This window comes from Muntiacus reevesi, chromosome 6, assembly GCF_963930625.1.
Source record: "Muntiacus reevesi chromosome 6, mMunRee1.1, whole genome shotgun sequence".
Taxonomy (NCBI): Eukaryota; Metazoa; Chordata; class Mammalia; order Artiodactyla; family Cervidae; genus Muntiacus; species Muntiacus reevesi.
In genome coordinates, this window is record NC_089254.1 from 12,029,873 (window position 1) to 12,041,378 (window position 11,506).

The following is an 11,506-nucleotide window of genomic DNA, read 5'->3' on the forward strand; positions in this document are numbered from 1 at the left end:
GAAAAGAAGCAGGAGGGAAGGTGAAGCCAAAACACAGAAAAAGACAAAGAAGTAAGTTGTTTCGTGTTCTTTTATGAAATAATCAGTCATGTGTAGCCGTGAGAGGAGACAGAGAGGCTCAGGACAGAATAGTTTTTTATACTCACAAAACCTAGAGACAGGACAGGCATGATACAGGGCCATGTGGGAAAGACACCTGGGTGATTGGGAGGCAGGAAACAGGACAGGGTGTTGAGGCTGCTCCCTTTATCGGGGTTTTGACAGTAAAGCCAAGGCAGGGCGTGGTGCATGCTCTTTCGCTTCAGTCATGTCCGACTCTTGGCGACACTGTGGACGGTAGCCTGCCAGGCTTCTCTGTCCATGGGATTCTCCAGGGAAGAATACCGGAGTGGGCCGCTAGTGTGCAGGGCAGGGTGAACTACTTAGGATTGGCTAGTTTGAATAATTCTGGCAGGTTTGAGGCTATAAGGTAATTGCTAGTTTGCTGGCACCTAGTCCTGGGATGACTACAGCAGAGGTATATTGTCCCTAGGCCTGTGAGGGCCAGATAGAGGGGATATGGCTCTGGACCAGTTAGTTTGTGAATCAGAGACATGCTTCTGGTGGAGCCCCTTGCTGTCTCCCAGAGTTGGAAAAGCCTCTCTAAAGAGGTGACATTAAAACTGAGGCCTGAAGTAAGAGAAGAAACTAAGTTTGTAAAAAGTAGGCAGAGGGGGATTTCAGTTGAGGGAAAGATCTTGGTGTTTGCCAGGACCTGCAGTTACAGTGTGGACCAAGCCATTGCTGGATGAAGTTGGAGGGGAAGCAGAACCCAGATCACAGAGCATCTTGCAGGTCTTAGTGGAGAGATCGGTAACACAGAAAGGTCTTGCAGGAGATGATGTGATCTGAGTACTTTGCTACTAAGGAGGAAATAGACTGGAGAGGGGGAAAACTGGTAGACAGAAGTCCACCTGCAAAACTGTTCTGGGTAAGAGGTAATAATAGAGATTGGGCAGAGATAGGAGAATGGACCTGAAGAGATATCACTCGGAGATAGTCAGGTAGAGTTTCTGATAGTTGAGGACAAACGTGATATAAAAGATGACTGCAAGGTCTGAGCTGGCGATGTTAATTTTGGAGTAATCAGTATACAGGGAGTACATAAACCCATTGAAACAGATGGGAGAGAGGAAAGAGCACCCAATTTTGGCCCTAAAGAGTCATTACATTTCCATTTGTATTTGGATGAGGTATGCAAACCAGCAAAGGAGGGGAAAATAGGACATAATGAGAATAGTGTTGAGAAAGCCAAGGTGGAAGAATGTTTCGAGAAGGAAAGAGGAGAGCATGCCAAATGCTGCTTAGAAGTCAGGTAAGATCAGAGCAGAGTTAGAGGCAATTGGATTTGGCAACACAAAGATCTCTGATGACCTTGACGAAAGCAGACACTAGACTGCAGTTGGTTGAGAAGTGAGTGGGTAATGAGAAAGAAGAGACAGTGTGGATCTCAAAGACTTTACTTATGGTGGGTGTAATAGTTATGTATTATGATGTACTAAACTATCCCCAAACAAGGTAGCTTAAAATTCATGATCTGAGCATTGTTGTTGGTCAGAAACTGGAAGCAGCTTAGTGAAGTGCTTCTGGTTCATGGTCAGTCACGAGGTTGCAGTAATCTGAAGGCATTTCCAGCATCACTCAATTGCACGTCTATAGTCAGGAGACCTAAGCTCCTTGCCATGTGGACCTTCCCATAGGGCTGCCTGAGAAATGTCTTCAGGATAAGGTAGCGAACTTTCCCCAGCGAGTGGCCTGCATGAGGGAGCAAGGAGGAAACCTTGACGCCTTTTTTTGCTGAGTCTCAAAGGTCACATGTTGTCAGTTCTGCCTTATTCTGTTTGTTAGACATCAGTCACTAAATCCAACCCACTCTTAACACATTATTGACAGGGGGATTTTTGCATAAACTAACACCTGTGGCTGGTGATTTGTTCTGTAAGTGAATATCAAAACATCTTCTGGTCAATATTGTGCATAACAGAAGATGTATTAATATGTCTGTGGTCAATAAGTTGTTAAGGAGCAGTGCATTAAGCTTGCTTTTGGGGGAAGAATGTCAAATCTTTGGACATATTTTAAGCCATCAGTGGAATCCAGAGAGATGATGTGGTGGCTAAAAATGTGAGATCAAGGGAGTGTTGTTTTTTAAATGGGAGATGCAGTTAGAAGGTCTTTGTGCTAATGAAAATGAATCAGTAGGGAAAGAGTTTGACGACGCAGAAGAGAGAAGGGATAATGGAAAAGGTGAAGTCCTAAGAACAGTTGGAGAACTGCTTCTCCACTTTAATAGTAGAAATAGGAGGAAGTGGATGAAGCTACAGTTAGAGGTGTAACTTAGGGAGGGGAAACGTGAGGGGGCTTATATCTGGTTGTTTCCATTTTCTCAGTGAATTATAAGACAGGACCTACAGACCAAAGTGTGAATAGATCAAGGGTTGTGGGAAGTTTGAGGAAAAGGAGAAGGTATAAAATTACTAACTCAAGGAAGAGGAAAGCTAATCTACTAAAGAAATTGAGGATTGCTTGACATTTTGAGTACCAAATCTGAGCTCTGACATTCATTCAAGAGAAACTATTCAGCTGTTTTGTGATTTTCCCAGGTCACATATAGCTGCTTAGGTGTATGTGTGAAGTAAAGAAACGGTTTGAGCTTTGCTTCCTAAGACACTAGGAGGAGAGACGTGTAAAGGGCTTGAGAGTATTCTCCAGGAAGTGGTTACAGGATGGAAGCTGGATTGGATAAGCAGAGATATTATGCAGAAGAGGGGGCAGTGGGAAGGGGAGAAAGTTCTGGGGCTAGGGTTATCAATCAGTTTGAGGTTGGTACAATTCAAAAATTTTAGAACAATGTCAGTACCTGAACAGATGATTTAGAAATGAAGGGGGTGGTGGTTGCAGCATCTGCGACTTGAAATAAAGGTTTTACAGGTAAGAAAGTTTCTGATACAGAATATGGCTGTAGGAGTGGATGGCTGAGTCAGTGGGAGAAACTGGTATTGGGAGTGAAAACTTGAGGCACACAGAATCTCTATGTTGGAGAATTTATCCATGTAGACTTTTAAATCACTGAGAAGGAAAATGGGATAGAGACGTTCTACTTTATTAGATCATTGTACTAATTTCCTACAAAATAAATATCTGATTTTGGATAGAAATTAAGGTAGAAATCTGTGAAAAGGTAAGAAATATCTCTCTAGGAACTGATAGAAAATAATTTCCAGAAAAACGAGAAAGGATGTAGAAGAGGGAAAAAGGGAGTTCAATGACCCATAATTTTTTTTTAATAGAGTATTGTCCATTGACAGTAATAGAAATAATGGGAGAAAAAAATCACCATTTTGCAACTCCAGTGTAATAATAATTGGGCAAGAACACTGCTGCTGCTAAGTCACTTCAGTCATGTCCAACTCTGTGTGATCCCATAGATAGCAGCCCACCAGGCTCCCCCGTCCCTGGGATTCTCCAGGCAAGAACACTGGAGTGGGTTGCCATTTCCTTCTCCAATGTGTGAAAGTGAAAAGTGAAAGTGAAGTCACTCAGTCATGTCCGACTCTTATTAGTGACCCCATGGACTGCAGCCCACCAGGCTCCTCCATCCATGGGATTTTCCAGGCAAGAGAACTGGAGTGAGGTGCCATTGCCTTCTCCGGGGCAAGAACACTACTGGATGCCAAATAGATGAAAGGTTTTAGGGAACAGAATATTCACTTGGATTTATAAAAAGAAAGAGAAAATTAACCCTGGTGAGCAGGTGACCACCACCTTAATCAGTTACTCAGATTTGCTATCACAAAGAGTGAAAAAAACCTATGTTTATATTCTACTGCAATGCAGTGTGAAGTACAGGTCACTTATTAGTATTCGTGTCAAAATTGTTTAACCTGAATCTGGTCAAGCTTAGGGTAACTTCTAATTTACAGGAAATACGAGTGCTGCTGAATTGAGCTCAGGACTCCAGGAAGAAATGATCAAATAAATTCAGAATGTAGATCATTCCAGAAGATATCTTGCTTGCACTGAAAAATGTGTCATTAAAAATGAAAACAAAAAATAGAAAGACTTTCGCATTAAAAAGGATTCAAGAGATATAAGTAAATGTGAATTGTGATCCTCGATTGAATTCTGGATTAGGGACCATGGTGGATGGGAGGGTTAGCAATTATTAAAGGCATTTGGAGACCACTGAGAAAGTTTGAATTTGTACCAGATATTAGATGGCATCACTATTATTGAGAGGTATTATTATTGCAAAGTGTTGTAATAACATTGTGGTTATGTGGAAGGATTCCCTCATATTTAGAAGATGCAAGCTGCAGTATGCAGAGATGAAGGTTTATGATATCTCCAACTTGCTTTCAAATGGTGCAGAAAAATAAAAGCATCTTTACTTGGAAAAGTAAAGCAAAAATGGAAAAATGATAACTGGTGCTTGGTGAATATAGGTGAAGGGTATAAGGAAGTCACTGAACTACTCTTTTAATTTTCCTCTAGGTTTAAGCATTTCAAAATGGTGGAGGTGGGAAAATTGGGTTTCTCCAAATTATTCTTTAGTCATTTGTTTGGTTCCTTCTTTTTTAATGTAATTCAAGTCTATAGTTTTTTTTTTAAATTAATTTAATTGGAGGCTAAGTACTTTACAATATTGTGGTGGTTTTTGCCAGACATCGACATGAATCACCCATGGGTGCACATGTGTCTCCCCATCCTGAAACCCCTCCCACCTCCCTCCCCACCCCATCCCTCTGGGTTGTCCTAGAGTACCAGCTTTGAGTGCCCTGCTTCATGCATCGAACTTGCGCTGGTCATGTACTTTACATGCGGTTATATATGTTTCAATGCTATTCTCTCAAATCATCCCACTGTCTCTCCCAGAATCCAAAAGTTTTTTCTTTACATCTGTGTCTCTTTTGCTGTCTTGCATATAGGGTCATCATTACCATCTTTCTAAATTCCATATATATGCATTAATGTACTGTATTGGTGTTTTTCTTTCTGACTTACTTCATTCTGTATAATAGGCTCCAGTTTCATCCACCTCATTAGAACTGACTCATCAGCATTCTTTTTTATAGCTGAGTAATATTCCATTGTGTATATGTACCACAACTTCCTTATCCATTTGTCTGCCAAAAGACATCTCGGTTGTTTCCATGTCTTAGCTATTGTAAACAGTGCTGCAATAAACATTGGGGTACATGTGTCTCTTTCAGTTCTGATTTCCTCAGTGTGTATGCCCAGCAGAGGGACTGCTGGTTGTATGGCTGTTTCTGTTTTTTTTTTTTTTTTAATATTTATTTATTTATTTTTGGCTGCGCAGGAGTGGTGGCTGCAATGGTGTAGGAACAGCCAAGAGGAGCTACCCCACGTCCAAAGTAAGGAGCAGCCAAGAGGAGCTACCCCACGTCCAAAGTAAGGAGCAGCAGCGGTGCTTTGCTGGAGCAGCTGTGAAGAGATACCCCACGTCCAAGGTAAGAGAAACCCAAGTAAGACAGTAGGTGCTGAGAGAGGACATCAGAGGGCAGACACAATGAAACCACAATCAAGAAAACTAGCCAATCTGATCATACTGACCACACCCTTACTCAGTGTAACTATGAGCCATGCTCTGTGGGGCCACGCAAGACAGATGGGTCATGGTGGAGAGGTCTGATAGAATGGGGTCCACTGGAGAAGGGAATTGCAAACCACTTCAGTATTCTTGCCTTGAGAACCCCATGAACAGTATGAGAAGGCAAAATGATAGGACACTGAAAGATGAACTCCCCAGGTCGGTAGGTGCCCAATATGCTACTGGAGATCAGAGGAGAAATAACTCCAGAAAGAATGAAGGGATGGAGCCAAAGCAAAAACAACACCCAGTTGTGGATGGGACTGGTGATAGAAGCAAGGTTCGATGCTGTAAAGGCAATATTGCATAGGAACCTAGAATGTTAGGTCCATGAATCAACGCAAATTGGAAGTGGTCAAACAGGAAATGGCAAGAGTGAATATTAACATTCTAGGAATCAGCAAACTAGGATGGACTGGAATGGGTGAATTTAACTCAGATGACCATTATATCTATTACCATGGGCAAGAATCCCTTAGAAGAAGTGGAGTAGCCATCACAGTCAACAAAAGAGTCTGAAATGCAATACTTGGATGCAATCTCAAAAACGACAGAATGATCTCTGTTCGTTTCCAAGGCAAAACATTCAATATCACGGTAATCCAAGTCTGTGCCCCAACCAGTAACGCTGAAGAAGCTGAAGTTGAACGGTTCTATGAAGACCTACAAGACCTTCTGGACTAACACCCAAAAAAGATGTCCTTTTCATTATAGGGGACTGTAATGCAAAAGTAGGAAGTCAAGAAACACCTGGAGTAACAGGCAGATTTGGCCTTGGAGTACGGAATGAAGCAGGGCAAAGGCTAGTAGAGTTCGGCCAAGAGAACGACCTGGTCATAGCAAACACCCTCTTCCAACAACACAAGAGAAGACTCTACACATGGACATAACAAAATGGTCAGCACCAAAATCAGATTGATTATATTCTTTGCAGCCAAAGATGGAGAAGCTCTATACAGTCAGCAAAAACAAGACCAGGAGCTGACTATGGCTCAGATCATGAACTCCTTATTGCCAAATTCAGACTTAAATTGAAAAAAGTAGGGAAAATCACTAGACCATTCAGGTATGACCTAAATCAAATCCCTTATGACTAGACAGTGGAAGTGAGAAATAGACTTAAGGGACTAGATCTGATAGACAGATTGCCTGAGGAACTATGGATGGAGGTTCATGACATTGTACAGGAGACAGGGATTAAGACCATTCCTAAGAAAAAGAAATTCAGAAAAGCAAAATGGCTGTCTGAGGAGGCCTTACAAATAGCTGTGAAAAGAAGAGAAGTGAAAAGCAAATGAAAAAAGGAAAGATATTCCCATTTGAATGCAGAGTTCCAAAGAATAGCAAGGAGAGATAAGAAAACCTTCCTCAGCGATCAATACAAAGAAATAGAGGAAAACAACAGAATGGGAAAGACTAGAGATCTCTTCAAGAAAATTAGAGATGCCAAGGGAACATTTCATTCAAAGATGGGTTCAATAAAGGACAGAAATGGTAAGGACCTGACAGAAGCAGAAGATACTAAGAAGAGGTGGCAAGAATACACAGAAGAACTGTACAAAAAAGATCTTCATGACCCAGATAATCACGATGGTTTGATCACTCACACTCACCTAGAGGCAGACATCCTGGAATGTGAAGTCAAATGGGGCTTAAGAAGCATCACTATGAACATAGCTAGTGGAGGTGATGGAATTCCAGTTGAGCTATTTCAAATCCTAAAAGATGATGCTGTGAAAGTGCTGCACTCAATATGCCAGCAAATTTGGAAAACTCAGCAGTGGCCACAGGACTGGAAAAGGTCAGTTTTCATTACAATCCCCAAAGAAAGGCAATGCCAAAGAATGCTCAAACTACTGCACAATTGTACTTATCTCACACGCTAGCAAAGTAATGCTCAAAATTCTCCAAGCCAGCCTTCAGCAATACGTGAACTGTGAACTTCTAGATTTTCAAACTGGTTTTAGAAAAGGCAGAGGAACCAGAGAACAAATTGCCAACATCTGCTGGATCACAGAAAAAGCAAGAGAGTTCCAGAAAAACATCTATTTCTGCTTTATGACTATGCCAAAGCCTTTGACTGTGTGAGTCACAATAATCTGTGGAAAATTAAAGAGATGGGAATACCAGACCACCTAACCTGCCTCTTGAGAAACCTGTATGCAGGTCAGGAAGCAACAGTCAGAACTGGACATGGAACAACAGACTGGTTCCAAATAGGAAAAGGATTACATCAAGGCTGTATAATGTCACTCTGCTTATTTAACTTATATGCAGAGTACATCATGAGAAACACTGGTCTGGATGAAGCAAAAGCTGGAATCAAGATTGCCGGAAGAAATATCAATAACCTCAGATACGCAGATGACACCACCCTTATGGCAGAAAGTGAAGAACTAAAGAGCCTCTTGATGAAAGTGAAAGAGGAGAGTGAAGAAGTTGACTTAAAACTCAACATTCAGAAAACTAAGATCATGGCATCCGGTCCCATCACTTCATGGCAAATCAATGGGGAAACAGTGGCTGACTTTATTTTGGGGGGCTTCAAAATCACTGCAGATGGTGATTGCAGCCATGAAATAAAAGATGCTTGCTCCTTGGAAGAAAATTTATGACCAACTTAGATAGTATATTAAAAAGCAGAGACATTACTTTGCCAACAAAGGTCCGTCTAATCAAGACTATGGTGTTTCCAGTAGTCATGTATGGTTGTGAGAGTTGGACTATAGAGAAAGCTGAGCTCCAAAGAATTGATGCTTTTGAACTGTGGTGTTGAAGACTCTTGAGAGTACCTTGGACTGCAAGGAGATCCAACCAGTCCATCCTAAAGGAGATCAGTCCTGGGTGTTCATTTCAAGGACTGATGTTGAAGCTAAACCTCCAATACTTTGGTCATCTGATGTGAAGAGCTGACTCATTTGAAAAGACCCTGATGCTGGGAAAGATTGAAGGCAGAAGGGGACGACAGAGGATGAGATGGTTGGGTGGCATCACCTACTCAATGGACATGAGTTTGAGTAAACTCCGGGAGTTGGTGATGGACAGGGAGGCCTGGCGTGCTGGAGTTCATGGGGTTGCAACAAGTCGGACACGACTGAGTGACTGAAGTGAATTGAACTTAACTGTGCTGGGTCTTCATTGCTGCACAGCGGCTTTCTCTAGCTGTGGAATGCAGGGGCTCCTCCATTACAGAGCACTAGCTTCTCACTGTGGTGCTTCTCTCGGTGCAGAGCACAGGCTCTAAGCGCTTGGGTGCAGTAGTTGAGACACACGGGCTTATGCTCCTTGGTATGTGAAATTTTCCCAAACCAGGGATCAAACCCATGTCCCCTGCACTGACAAGTAGATTCTCATCCACTGTACCATCAGGATGTCCCTATGTTTAGTTCTTTATAATCTATCTTTCTATCATCTATTTTCTCATGTAGCATCAGGATGTCCCTGTGTTTAGTTCTTTATCATCTATCTTTCTATCATCTATTTTCTCATTTGTTGAATCTTCTAGTAGAATATAGGCATGTATCTGGTTCACTGTTATATATTAATGCCTAACTCAAAGTCTGATTACAGAAATGTCATTTACTGTATTAAAAATATTTTAAGTAAACTGAAAATTATTCTCTTTGCAGTTATAAAAATTAGACTAGGCTCCTTTTTCTTCTTTTCTGCCTTCTGCCTTATGGAATAAAAATCTCGAAAACCAGGAGCAGAAAGCTAAGAGACCGCTGCTGGAATTCTTTCAGTCCTTCTCCTCTCACATCCAGAAATGTTTTGTAGAAATCTCAGAGTAAGGAAAACTCTAGGTGGCCAGAGAAAGGAGGAGAAAGGTGGATGTGGGTGGTGTGAAAGTGAGTCCTGTTAATTCTTCATTGTTTTCCCAAGTAAATATTCATCTGCCTAGACAAGCTATGTCTCCAAGAGAGGATTCAAACTGAGCAAATCAAGCCTAGAAAAGCGATCAGCCTTCGACTGGCTGTCAATAATAATTAATCCGTACACAAAATGAGAAAAAGAAACACTAAAGTTATAGCTTATATTTAATTTTCCTTACTGCTCATATTAGGTGCCCACATTCACATTCAGCTGCTGTAAAAGAGCTGAGGTTTTGTAAAAGACCAAAATGGACTTGTTGTCACCGAACCAGATCTCAGATTAAAAAGAATTAAAACACACACACACTCACATACCTGAGATCTAAATCCACCTGTTGTTGGCACATCCCAGTTGCAATTTCATTTCTTTTGAATGACCTCTTAATAAGCAACCAAATTGCTAAACTCAATTTTTGATCCCAGTAAGATCACTGTAAATAGATGCACAATATATTTATGAATCCCTCATGACCCACAGAGGCTCAAAATCAGCATTTATTTAAAAAACAAAAAAGCTTTAAAAATCTCTCAAGATAAATAACACATGTGCTTGTTAACTTGTATTTACTTTTGTCCAGATCAGTTTTCTAATAAACACAATAGCAACCAAGTCTATCTGATGTGTACTATATTCTGATGCTTTTCATGAATGTAGCTTTTTAGATAGTCATTGCTCATAGTCTACAATCTAAAACATATGCTTCTTGGCTTTGGATCCCTAATGACTAATATTTAATCTTGCTTTGCTTATCTGTGACTTAATGTTTTCTCCATGGATAATATAAACAGCAAAAAATGGTAATTATTTTAGGATTAAATACATCCAATATACTTTAGTAGCAGACTATTTAAAAATATAAATAAAAACTCAGGCCAAATGTGGTCAGAGACCAAGATTAGGAATACTTAGGCAATTTACATTTAAGTCTTTAAATGATCCGTCTGAAAGCAGAACTTAAATTGATACCTATAGAAACAGAGGAAACTGTGTATTAGGAAAAAGTAAATAATGAGATCCTCATTAGTTCCATGGCAGAAGCATCGTGGAGTGGTTAACAGCACAGCTCTGACATCAGAAATAGATTGAGAGCCACCCCTTACTAGGTGTGTGACCTTGAACATCTGTGAAATGTTAACAGTGACAGAAATCAATACCTACTCCCTCAGGGCCCTAATTAGGATTAAATGAAATAATGAATTACCATTTTTAGTGCACTCTTTCACTTTATAAGTAACTGACAAAGATTTCGATGATAATGATGCTAAAGATGGGAAAAGTATGAGAAATGAAGTGCTTTGGTAAGTTACAGTGGAAAAGAAACACAGATGAACTTATAGGAGGTATAGTGAGTGGAAAAGCTTCCCTGGTGGCTCAGACGGTAATGAATTTGCCTGCAGTGTTCGATCCCTGAGTCAGGAAGATCCCTTGGAGAAGAAAATGGCTACCCACCCCAGTATTCTGGCCTGGAGAATTCCATGGACTGAGGAGCCTGGCAGGCTACAGTCCACGGGGTTGCAACCAGTTGAACGCAACTGAGAAACACACACACACATAGTGAGTGGAAAAAATGTGGTTGCAAAGAGCTGAACACAATTGAGCCACACAGACACACTTACACACACACGGATGTTCCCCTAGGCAGACACCTGCAGCCCTGATGGGCCGCAAAATGTTGGACACACAAAGTAAAAAGAATGTGGTTGCAAAGAGTTGGACATTATTGAGCAACACACACAGACACACACAAATGTTCCCCTATGAGGCAGACACTTTCAGACAGACACACACACACACAGGCCTGGACACTTTTAGACACACATACACACACACGTTCCCCTATGAGGAAAACACCTTCAGACAGACAGACACACATGCACGTGCGGCATGCCTGGACGCTGATTTTGTCTCACCTGATGAAGTTCGCAGTTGTGTTCAATGAGGAGGTAGTGTGACTGACCTCCCAGCTCTGAGCTGTTATCTTCT

The 11,506-nt window shown here is 41.2% G+C and overlaps 1 long non-coding RNA gene across 1 annotated transcript in view; it reads left to right on the plus strand.

The window, feature by feature from the left end:
* Positions 1-11,506, plus strand: part of LOC136170780 (uncharacterized) — a 41,296-nt gene that overhangs the window by 2,225 nt on the left and 27,565 nt on the right. Inside the window, exon 2 of the long non-coding RNA XR_010663681.1 lies at positions 5,360-5,510. This is a non-coding gene — a long non-coding RNA (uncharacterized lncRNA). The remainder of the gene's footprint in view (positions 1-5,359; positions 5,511-11,506) is intronic.